Genomic DNA, 12799 nt, shown 5'->3' with positions numbered 1-12799 from the left:
GAGAGGGAGAGAGAGACAGAAACACTAATGATGAGAAAGAGTCATTGATTGGCTGCCTCCTGAACACCCCCCACTGTGTGGAGCCCTCAACCCTGGCCTGTGCCCTGACCAGGAATCAAACCATGACCTCCGGGTTCATAGGTCAAAGCTCAACCACTAAGCCACACTGGACCAGACATTGCTATTGTTTTAAAAGTTGAGCAAAAAGAGAATAAACCAAGCTGTTTACATTTCCCTTATAAGTTCTTTTTAAAATAAAAGTTCCTTTTTGCTCAAGAAATTTTGAGTAAGCTCAGCAGTTAATTTTAATCTTTTTTTAAGTCTCAAATCAACTGAAAGAAAGAGTTGGGATCCTTAGAAGTTGCTTCCATGTGATAATTCCAGTCCACATGCAGATGTAAACATTAGAAGTAGGGAGATGGGCATTAATATTTTTGATCACTATGGTTTATAGGTGAGAAATCAGAGGCAAAGGAAAGTTAGACTTTTTGTCCAAGATCACAGAGTGGGAGGCAGAGTAGTGAGTGGAATGGAAGCGCTTTAACATGCAAGTCAATTTCTTTCGGTCTCAGTTTTTAATCAGTTATCAAATTAAACTCATTTAATATAAGGCTCATGCAATAAGAAGCTAATTTCATGTAAACCAGGAGTCCTAATATCAGGGCCTATTATATTATAGGTATCCTAATAGGATTGTGTTCATGTACAGAGAAAACACCCTTGAAATTGTAGATGTACTTTTTCTACATTATGTATGTTACTATGTCATGTCATCAACATCCAACAGCTGCATATCTATACTGTACATTATATATATTTTTTGAATTTTGAGTAAAAAAAAATATTCTACTAGTATTATCTGACAAAACTAAACCCTCCTACTCATTACTTCTGCCAAAAGAGAAGGAAAAAAAAAGAGAGAGAGAGAGAGAGGAGAGAGGGACAGAACAGATGGATAACTTTTGGTTCTTAATTTTCATCCAGTGGAAGTCAGATAAAAGTAGTTGCTAATTCTTAATAAATTAAAACATTTGCCTCCTTATTTCAAAGCAGTTGTTTAGCCTCTGGTTGACTCTGAATTTCCTTTACATGTTATTTATTGCCATCCGTGTAGTTAGGCTACTTGGGAGAATAGAACGGAAAACCGTGAAGTGTGCTTGGAGTATCAAGTGATGTGTGACCAGTTGACCAGTTTGCAAGGCAGGGAGGGTGTGCCCTTCATAAGCCAATAGATCTCCTTTGTTCTCAGCAGCTGATGTAAGTCTGAGGAGTGTACTTGTGATGCTGTTTACCCTAGACTTGCTTTTCTAACTCACTGCATGACAGGATCATCTCCAAAGAGGCTGAGAGAAGGGTCTCCTGACTCCTAAGAGGACACGCTGTCTATTTTCAGATCCCAAGTTGAGCCTGTGATGGACAGGCAGCAAGTTTCAGGCAGCAAACACAGCATCATCGAAAGCTTCAGAGGGACCTGGGCAAGCCGTGTCACCTCCTTGTCTTTTAGTGTCTGCATCTAGAAAAGGCAACTGATGAGCTCTATCCTCCCTCCCCGATTGAAACATGATGTATATACAACATGCTCGTTGCACAGAAGGAAACTATTATCATTGCCCTGTTGCTAATAGTAATAGGTAACAGACTGAAAATCAGTGTTTAAGGGGATGTTGTCAGAGTCGCAGAAGAAATGGGGTTCTGGCTTTCAGGGGTACAGTATTGAGGAGATGGGGAAGGGAAGTGTGATGAGAGAGTAGAGTGCTGTGGGCACCAACTTCCTCAGCCTGAGGACACTTGTCAGGCAAAAGCTCTTGCTGAAAGAGATGATTTATTCTTCCAACAAAAATGGACATTCCCGCCCTAACCGGTTTGGCTCAGTGGATAGAGCGTCGGCCTGCAGATTGAAAGGTCCCAGGTTGGATTCCGGTCAAGGGCATGTACCTTGGTTGCGGGCACCTCCCCAGTAGGAGGTGTGCAGGAGGCAGCTGATTGATGTTTCTAACTCTCCATCCTCCTCCCTTACTCTCTATGAAAAATCAACACAATGTATTTTTTAAAAAGGGACTTTCCCTTGGCATCCATTCCATGATATGGCAGAGGAGTGATTATGCCCCAATGTCTGCCTATGGCTTGAGGGCTTTAGGGTGTCTGTCCTAACGTGCATTATTTCAGTGTAACCCCATGGAGCATGACTTAAAGGGTCAGTTTTCCCTCTGTGAGAACATCTGGAATCTAAATAAACAATTGTGAACCAGTTGAAACCGGTTTGGCTCAGTGGATAGAGTCGGTCTGCAGACTGAAGGATCCCAGGTTCGATTCCGGTTATGGGCATGTACATTGGTTGCGGGCACATCCCCGGTAGAGGGTGTGCAGAAGGCAGCTGGTCGATGTTTCTCTCTCATCAATGTTTCTAGCTTTCTGTCTCTCTCCCTTCTTCTCTGTTAAAGATCAATAAAATATATTTAAAAACAAAAACAAAAAACACAATTGTGAACCAGAGAAAAAAGTTGGACAAGTCCAAAGGAAAGTGGGTTTCTTAGGATCCTTCAACCCTAGGTGTGTTTTCTTACAAGGACTTTTCCCTATACAACCCTACATAACCATAGAATCATTATTGCTGGATTTTGCTTTTGTTTCCTCATGATTGCATTCAAGTTAAAGATTCTTGAACACTAAATAGGTGGTGGATTCATCAGATCGGGAGGCATAAAGACAATATATCTGATTACTGATGCTGATTTGGACTACTTGGTTAGATGCTGGCCTTCTAATCACTTCTTGCAATTACTAAGTAATTTATTTGAAGATAATTTAAGACCACACAGTCTATTATCAAGTGGCTTAGCATATGTTGAGGACTCTTGTCTGAATCAATTATTACATTGGTAGACCTTATTTTAAAATTAAAATTAACTGCTGCTTAATAATGGTTCCTCATTCCAGCATTTAAGGTCATAATATAATTTTTTTCTTTTTTGCTGTTTTTATTTGTTGTCTAAAAATTTAAGACCAAAGGAGATGATCCAATTCTATGAAAACATTTCTCATGAAATAGAGCACATGTTAGGAAGGCGGCCAAAAAAAACCATTGTGCTGCTATATTTTAGAAATCAACATGTATTTTTTAAAAAGAACAACTCTTGCACAAGATTTAATATTGTCCGTGATGTTCAGCTTTTATAGTTTGTAGAAGAAACACTGTAATATGTCATTTAACATCATAAAGGAATCTCTTGTCTGTCCACTGATAACTCATTGGCAATGCACCACAGCTGTTAAGAGGCAGCTCAGGAAAAAGGGGGGAAACCTGCAAGCCAACCATCTGACTTTAATTAGGAAAGAGAATCGTCCCTAAATGTACGAGGATGAGGTCTTCTGCAGGTTACAATATGACAGAACTTGAAAAGAGGTAATATAATGACCCTCTGTATGAAGGTTAGTTCATGCTTTGAAGGATTTATAATATGGAATCCCCACCCTTTCCTGACCACAAGTAAACCTTTGCTTTAACGATAGTAAATACTCACCAAGGCACAGAAATCCATGCTTCCTCATTACCGAAGGCCTGCTGGGCACCAGGGCAGTGCCTCCATTGGCTGGGATGGGTAAGGCTATGGGTACAGCAGGCTCTGTAGGTGAAGAAGATCAGGAGTTCAGTTTGGGACATGATATATTTGAGACATCCACTAGACATCAAAATGGAGATATAGAATGCATAAAGGTTCCCTTTTCTCTATATCCTCGCCAACACATGTTCTCTGGTCTTTTTGATGATAGCCATTCTAACATATGTGTGAGGTGATAACGTGATTTTCATTTGCATTTTCCTGATGGCTAGTGATGTTGAGCACCTTTTCGTGTACCTGTTGGCAATTGGTATGTCTTCTTTGGAAAAGTACCTATTCAGATCTTCTCCCCATTTTTTAGTCAGGTTGTTTGGTGGTTTTTTGTTTTTGCTTTTGAATTGTATGAATACTTTATATATTTTAGATATTAGCCCATTATCAGATATATGATTTTCTAATAATATCTCCCATTCTGTAGGTTGCCTTTTCATTTTGCTGATGGTTTCCTTTGCTCCCAGGCCTTATTCTGGGCACAGCACGTGCCCCGGGCATGCTTGTCCTCTTTCCAATTTGTTTTCGTCTCCTCTTTTCCCACCTCGATGGACTATAGCTCGCTCTCCCTGCCACGTGAGACTCAGAATGAGCAGCCAGTACATATCAGGCGCTGTACTCAGAGTCCTTGTGGAATCCTGAGAGAGAGGAACTACAGAGCTTTCAGAGGAGATTATTCTGGGTGGGAATGTAGGTGGGACCCAGGTGCCAGGAGCTGGGCCCATTGCTGGCTCGTACTTGTATTGGCAAAGCGACTTCAGATGCACTGCCTCCTACTTCTCACTTGCAAATGGGCGAAAGCACGAAGAATCAGAAAACAGTCTGTTGTGTGTATGTCAGTCATCGCTGTTAGCTGTGCACCCGAAGGCCCATTTTGATTCCTAGTTGTCTTTTGACTTCATTGTATGTTTCCCTGACCTTTGTCCCTTTACCTTTTTAATCTAACTTCACTACTTACTGCTCAGAGCTTTTTCCTCCTCCTTTTCCAAAATTAGAGGAGAGCAGCTTGTCACTGCTCAACCCATAGACAATGTGGGTCCCGAAGGACCATCCCGGCTAAGGTGGCCGCCTCGCCCAAAGCAGCTCCGGCTTTAGTCTCAGGCCTTTTAAGGGGAAAGCGGTTTCATACAAGTTGTTTCCGGCTGCCTGCTTTGACTAGAGGCAGGACACGCAGGTTTGTGGTGCCCTGAAGGGAAAAGATCCATCCTATGGCCGCCGAGGCCTCAGGCCTCATTTCAGAAACCAGGAACTGAGGCCCAGTGCTCTGGATCGGTGATGCCGCTGGGCCTCGCCAGGTTTTTCAGTCTCTAAACCTCCACCCTTTATAGAAATAAACACCCGCGTCACATGACCCACACGAATTTTTTTTCAAGTCTTTAGAAAATTATTTCCTACATTTGATAGCTGATGTGGTAGAAGGGGTATGATACCTGCCCCCTAACTCAAATGCTCGGAGACTAAGAGAGCAGCCTATTTTAAATGCACACTTTCTTTTACGGGCTTGATTGAAATAAAAGGCTGGCTGGAGGTACATTAGGTTTCTCCAAACACAGTCTCGACAGAATTGGAAGGAAGATGAGCCGGTTGTTCCGAGCTGGTTGTTCTCCAAATATAACCATTCCGTCTGTGCATCCGGAGATATTCTCTTTGTGGTTCGTTTTTTGGTTCTCTTCCAATTTGCATGTTTACCAAAGTCTCAAGGAGAGAAGAAGAAGAAAAAAACATTAGGATTCACCCCCAGCCCCTAATCCATTTAAGTCAAAACTGGAGAGGAGAGAGAGATTTGCAGCTTTCAAACACCATTAGTTCGCTAATGACAGCGCTCGCCCTCTGACGGTGCTCAGACTGATAAGATGCGCGGAACATCCACCGCGAGGATGGGGCCATTTGCAGGCCCCGCGCGGTCCCTGCAGCTCGCACATGTTTCCCAACATAATTTCATGCCTGCTTTCTGACAGCTCATTAAACACAGGCCTCTCGGTGCCTATATTGCCCGTCTCCCCGCTGAGAGCGGAACATATTTACGGCCTTTGCAGATTGCCGGCTGCTGGCACCTTCCCTTCCCCGTTGGCCTGCCTGCCAACTGCTTATCAGTCTCCCCCGAAGGTGACAGCCCCTCGTTTTGTTCGGTGGCGATGGTCCCATGTCTGACCCTCAGAGGCCAGCAGCCGCGTGGTGCGGAGCGGCTCCTGCACCAGCCAGATAAAGGCCAGCAGGCGGGTGGGGACGTGGGGACGGCGCGGAGGGCGCCCGGGGCCTGGCCGGGCAGAGATCCATTCAGGAGCACGCTGGCAGTGCTCAGCGACAGCTGGCAAGGCGCTGCCGGCCGGGGTTTCTGCCTGGAGAAAGCAAACAAGGCTTCGGGAGTGCTGGGGAGCGATCCGGGGCCGTGTACAGGGGTGATCAGGGCGGCTTGCTCCTAATTACCTGCCTCTCGACTGCCATTAAATCATCCCCATGCAGCCAAGCCCATAAAAGCCCCTCTGAAGACGGCACCTTCCACTGAATGTTTATCCCTCCTCCCGCCTGTGCCAGCAGCCTTGGGCGGGTCCTGGGAGGACAGGTGAAGACATCCCGGATGCAGCGAGAGGCTGCGGGCTGCATCCATCTGCCGCTGCGGGCTCTGACAGCACTGGTAACAGGTTTCTGCTGCGGTCCTGGGGGCACGGTGTCATTTCCACCAAACAGGGACAGAGAGAGGAGGGCGGGGAGGGAGAGCAGGCAGGAGGGAAGGAGAGAGCAAGCCCTCCTTCTTCCCAGCTGGCTCGCAGTGAAGGCAGCCCTTAGCTGCCTGGGCCAATGGCCAGGCTCCCAGGGCAGAGGTGGTGTCGAAGCCTCAGATGACCTTGGCCCCAGACAAGTCTGTGGTGCCTCGGGGATCTGCCTGATGCCCACGCAGGGCCAAGGCTGAGGTGTCACTTTCCAAGCACCTCCTTTGCATGAGGCAGCGCGCTAAGCATCTTCCTACAGAACCGTCTTTTCACTTAAGGCAACTCCACTCTGGGGTGGGCAGCATGGAGCCTCTGCACAGAAGAAACGGAGGCCCAGAGACGGACAGGCTCAGGCAGACGCTCTGTTGGTCAGCAATTGCCTACGGGTCTGTGGGTTCCTAAGTCCCCGTGCTTGGCCGCCCAGCTCCTGCTGAGTTGCTGAGGACATGAACATGACCGCAGAATGAGTTGTTGCTAACTCTGTGTCCTCTCTGCAGGTTCTCAAAGCCCAGCATGCATGCCCAGCAGCCAGAGAGGCGGTGGTCAGTGGAGACCCCCAGACGTCCTGCATGAGGAGGGGCCCCAGACAGGGGATAAGCAATCTTTTTTTCCTTCACTTTGTGGAAGCAACCTGCGTGGTTCTATACAGGGGGGGCTCTGGAGATCATGCTGAAAATCTGACTCCTAACCTGGGTGCCCCCTTCTCGTAGTTCCCTATAGAGTGCTCCCAGCACATAGTAGGTGCTCAATAAACACTAAAATCAGGGGGAATGATTCTGTCCGATGTCATTCCTCTGTGCCTTAATTAATTAATTAATTAATTTATTAAAATATATTTTATTGATTTATTAAAAATATATTTTATTGATTTTTTTTACAGGGAGAAAGGGAGAAAGATAAAGAGTTAGAAAAATCTATGAGAGTCATTGATCAGCTGCCTCTTGCACGTCTCCTACTGGGGATGTGCCCGCAACCAAGGCACATGCCCTTGACCGGAATCAAACCCGGGACCCTTCAGTCCACAGGCTGATGATCTACCCACTGAGCCAAACCGGTTTCGGCTGTGCCTTATTTTAAATTGTATTGAAACATCTGTGCCCTTTAATTGGTTTAGAAGGAAGCAGGGGCTAAATCTTACACAAATAAAATTTATGTTTCTAACAAGCCCTGAGCACTGACAGGGTGACATCGCTCACTGTCAGACCACCACCTCCTGAGGGGGAGGCAGCTGAGCCTCTGACCCCAGCAGTCCAGCATGGCGATGGCCCTTCCAGAACTGATGGAGTCATTGAACGTTTGCAACAGGATTATCATTGCTTATAAAGCATCCCATGTGCACATTTGCTAGTTGTGTGCGCGAGCACTATTATCTATTACACGCAAACATTATTTGCTACATTGCTTATAAATTAAACTCTGGCTTGCTTTCTGAGGTGGCCGGTTGTTTTTTGTGCACTGTAGTTCCTGCGAACCGACCAGTGGATATTATTTTTGATGAATCCTGACTTGGAAAGCAGGTATCACTGGCTCTGTTTTATGGAGGAGGAAAGCGAGGCACAGAGAAACTAGGTAACATCCTCAGATGGCATAACTCCCAGGTGGCACTGCTCCCAGACAGCACAGACGCCACAATAAAATACTGCCTCTATTTCACTCTGTTGCCTAAAGACCAAACTGGTGATTTAAAACCGAATAGAGAAAATACTGGAAGGAAGTAACCGCAGTTAATGATGGTTGCCTTTGGGAGATGTGATATTGGTTCTCAATACTTTTTTTTGGTACTTTTTAAATTGTACATGCAGAACGTCCATAATTGTGAGAAAGCTTAAACACAGACACACACAACTTGGGATCACACTATTCTGATTAAACTTAATTATTATTAATTTATCAGGAGATTTTTTTTTTTTTTTTTTTGCTTTAGTAGTTTATTTGAATATATGAGTTTTGGATTTAAAAAAAAAAAAAACACAAGAAAGAAAATATTCAGGCACAGCAGGACTTTCTCCTAATTAAAATTATTCTCGTCACAAGGAAACCAGATTATTGCTCGTGGGAGAATTTGGGGTTTGGTTCTGAACAAAAGAAAGCAGAACAGTGTTTGCTGACTGATGTGTCCTACTGAGCTGAGGAAGGGGTGAGGGCATCTTATGTTTTCTCACCACCCTGCAAAGCTTATAGAGGACTTTCTCTCCCTTCCTTTCCTTATGGGCTCATGATCACAGACCTCCTGCACCCCGTGCCCCAGGCACCCGAGTTTGAACTCTATTCCCAGCATTATAAAGTGGGCTGAGTGTGTTCTTTTTTTTTTTTTTTTCTTGACCAATGAGGAAGCTGGGAAGCAGAGGTGAAGTGACTTTCTCCAGGGCTCCTATTCAGCAGGCCATGGCGGGAGAACCCAATTTCAGCTCCCTCCCTCCCTCCAGACCAGTTTCTGTAACGGCGCTGCCTCCTCGTGCACCTTAGGGACAGATCTGTTCTGGATCAAGACTGTAATAAAGGTTACATCGGTTCTTTTGATGTCTTTTCAAACTTGACTTTTCAGAATCCATTTTCACTCTCCCATTACCCAGGACCCACTGCACCATCCCCTGCACCGCCCAACCATCCCTTCAGATGGCAACTCAGGATCCAGTCCCTTCTTCCTCTCTCGCTCTCTCTCTCTCCTGCCCCCCAGTCAAAACCTGGGCCACGTGTGCTCATCTGCTCAGAAAACAAATGAGCTGGGCCACGCCTATGCATGATAAGGATTCCTAGGGAATGTTCTTGCTTTTGTGAAGAGGACATTTATGAATGCAATGCCTTTGCCCAAAGGAGTGCCCCAGTGGAGGGATAATTAGGTAATATAGGAGGTCAATGGGGGGAAAAATGAAAAGGGAAAAAATGCCATCGGTATGCACTGGAAGGAACACAAGTGAAAGCATAATTTCATTTCAGAGAAACACTTTGCTAGTGGATGCCCACATCTTACAACTCCTGGAAAGCCATTTGGCAAAGGATATCAAGAGTCGTTCAAAAGGTCATAACCTTTGTCTTAGTAAACTCAGTCCTGAGGCTATATCCTGTAGAATAATTCTAAATACTGAAAGAGCTCTGTGCATGAAGAAATCACTGCAGAGTTGCCTATGATATTGAAAAATGGCAAAAGAGGCATAAGTTATGATTTAATAAAACATAGTAATTACAACTGATGTCTGCCAACGTTTTGAAATAATGTAAATTTTTTTATGGTGTAAGATAAAAATGAGAAGAGTAGAATAGGATTTTATAGGCATGGTGATAATCATGTCCGAAATATTGGAAGATGATGATCTAGAAGTAATTCTTCTGTCTACATTTTAAGACAAGTTTCCAAATTTTCTTAAAGGAAAAGATCACTTAACAGATAGAAAAATTAAACTTGTTTGGAAAAATATTGATATTTTACTTAAAATCGGTTTTAACGTAAGTCAGCTAACAAGTAAGCAGCTCAACCCAAGAGTGACGAGCAGAAGCCTAAAGAGGAAATGAGCATTCAAACACCATAAGCCTTTACTAGCAGCAAATAAAGGCACAATAAATGGTGACATTATTCCTATATTGATTCATCAAAGCCATCCTAGTAAATTGACAGACTTCTGGAACTTATAACCAATGTCCCTTTATTAGCTGCGTAATAAAATACCAAAAACGGAGTGGCTTAAAGAGACAGGATTTTATTTTCCACAAGCCTGGAAATCCATGTGCCAACAGGACTGGCTTCTGGGGAGACCTCTCCTTTCCCTGCCTCTGATGTGGCCTTTCCTCTGTGTGTCCCTTTCTCCTCCTACAAGGACATCAGTCCTATTCAACATTGTGGGTTACAACAGCTGAATTTGGGGGGACACATTTCAGGCCCTAAGAGCCCCCAAACTGAATGGGTTTACTCATTCCCCACACCCCATGCCCATATCCAGGAAGCACGTGAATTTAACACTACTGTCAAATTAGTATCGTGTCTTTGGTCCAATATCCCTGGGAGGCTGAACAGTAGTATTCAAGCAACCCAGACTCCCCCATGACTTTTAGGTCCTTGGTAGTTACGCAGATACTTTGGGTAAAAGTGGGAAATTGTATCCAGTTGGTGATGCCAGTACGGTGACCCGTATTTTCCGGCGTATAAGATGACTTTGAAATGAAAAAAAGTCAACCGAAAATCGGGGGCAAAAGACCAAAATTGCACAAAAATTACCTGCAGATCTTGATGGCAAAGTAAGTCTTTTCTTTGAAGTGGGGGGTAGTCTTATACAGCGAATATAAGCCTAAACCTATGTTTTAACTGTAAAATTAGGGGGTCATCTTATACGACGGAAAAATATGGTAACAAAGTTAATTTGCTGGTTTTGTCCGAACAAATAATTTAAAATCATAAATCTTGGTCTAGCCCAAATCAGACTGGGATTTAGTTGCACTAATCTAAAATCTGGGCCTCTCTTCTTACAATTCTTATACAGTTGTCCTAAAGAGGCCAGGCACTGCCCTGACTGGTTTGACTCAGTGGATAGAGCGTTGGTCTGCCTACTGAAGGGTCCCAGGTTCGATTCCAGTTAAGGGCATGTATATTGGTTGCGGGCACATCCCCGGTAGGGGGTGTGCAGGATGCAGCTGGTTGATGTTTCTAGATCTCTATCCCTCTCCCTTCCTCTCTGTAAAAAATCAATAAAATATATATATTTTTTAAAAGAGATATCTCTCTTTGGGTAGAATTAAAATTATTGTATTTTTTTAAATGGGAAAGATATAAGGCAGTCACACGTCCTCGAGACACCTTCAGACTCTGAGACAGAGACTTGTAAATAGGAATGTCACTGGGGAACAGACATGAAATCAACATTTGCAAGGAAGAGAGGATAGCGAGATTGGGCAGAAGAAGAAGTTGAACTATAATACAATAGAGGCCTCAGCTGATCCCACTAGGAGCTCTGAAGCTGAGACGGACCTTCAGAGTTGTCACAAGTTGAGGCAAAGGGCTGGGTCCTTGTACCTCTGCATCAGTTCGTCTTTAGACTCCAGGAAGAAGGTAAGGCTGCCCCCTTAAACAGCGGGTGTTTCCCAGAAAGAGTCACTGTTGTGAGTCTTCAGTGGCCAACCACCCTGGGATAATTGCCTCAGGCTAAAGTGGGACCTGGGCAGGCACGCCAAATTTGAGCTCTTTTAGATCATTGTCAAATGTGTGCACATCCCAAACTGGAAATCACTGGATCATCCCTTTATTCAATGTTGCACTGGATTTCAGTCCTCAAGCTCAGATGTGAAGAAAAAAAAAAAAGACATATAATCTGGGATGCTTTCTAATTTCAGTTCCATCTCCCCACTCTGCCAGGACACATCGGAAATGGAACTTCAGTCATTCTTGGGGCTTCCTCTCCATGTCAGGGCTATTTCCAGTTCTAGGGTCTTAACGCGGGCCAAGGCTTGAAGGCAGGGGGAAACTATGGGGTGTTTGTTTATAACATGATCACTGAGAAGGCCCCTGGCCCCTTTTCCTTGGTCCCTTCAAAGCCACAGCTGAGGAAAACCCGGCCTATGTTCCCATGTCCCTAGCCCTTCCTTTTGGAGACTTGCCACCTCCTAACCCTGCCAGGGAGAGGGCCCCTTTCCTTCCTTCCCAGCCCCACTGATCTCTTCTTATTGGAGCCCTATGGGAGCAGGTTTCTGACTCATGGAGCCCTATCTACTTACTGCATTTACCAGTCACTTCACTTTCCCCCCAACTTCCTCACATCTCCAGCAAATAAACACCAACTGCTCCCTTTATAGAGGCAAGGAGGGCTTAATCTTCAAACCCCCTTGAAGGAAATATTTGCAATCTACCTTTCTCAGGAATCAGAGGAAGGAAGGAAAGCAAAGCACTTCAGTTCCCACATTAAAACAGTCTGAAAACCTTTTTTTTTTTTTTTTTTTTTTTCCAAATCGCCCAGAGAGCTCTCTTTTGCTGCATGCTCTGGCTATAAGAAAAAGGTAACGTATTTTCGATAGTCATGACCAATTGGCTTTTATATGCAAGACAATTTCAAGAACAGTTGTCCAAAATGATTCTCAAGTTGAAAGGTTACCTCTTTGAGGCTGAGGTTGAATATAAACACATTGAAACATTTTCTTTTAAATGTATCCAAATTTTAGGCCTGCCTTTCCCTCCAAGCTAGCCTGTGCATTGTAATGATTTCTGTTAGCAAGCATTTTGAACTTAAAACCCTTGTTCTGAGACACTGGCAGTGTAATCAGCCACAGACAGTCCCCAGTCTTCGAATCTGTTGCTTGCCAAAATATTGTTTGCACATCTGTTTTTATTAGAATGTAAGTTCTTAGTGCCACAGGACAATAGCATAAATCGTGTGTGTGTGTGTGTGTGTGTGTGTGTGTGTGTGTGTAAAGATTTTGAGTTCTTTATGGCAGGGACAGTTTCTTCCTGTTCATAGAATTTGTTAAATATTTACACTGTAAAACATATTAAAATGT

General features: G+C 44.3%; 1 long non-coding RNA gene across 1 annotated transcript in view; it reads right to left on the bottom strand.

The window, feature by feature from the left end:
* LOC123653015 overlaps positions 1-12799 on the bottom strand; it is a 69338-nt gene that overhangs the window by 21488 nt on the left and 35051 nt on the right. The window contains exon 2 of the long non-coding RNA XR_006742639.1: positions 3522-3623. This is a non-coding gene — a long non-coding RNA (uncharacterized LOC123653015). The remainder of the gene's footprint in view (positions 1-3521; positions 3624-12799) is intronic.

This window comes from Pipistrellus kuhlii, unplaced genomic scaffold (assembly GCF_014108245.1).
Source record: "Pipistrellus kuhlii isolate mPipKuh1 unplaced genomic scaffold, mPipKuh1.p scaffold_m20_p_26, whole genome shotgun sequence".
In the NCBI taxonomy this organism is placed as follows: domain Eukaryota; kingdom Metazoa; phylum Chordata; class Mammalia; order Chiroptera; family Vespertilionidae; genus Pipistrellus; species Pipistrellus kuhlii.
The sequence above is the reverse complement of the archived record's forward strand: the minus strand, read 5'-3'. Positions and strand labels throughout refer to the sequence as shown.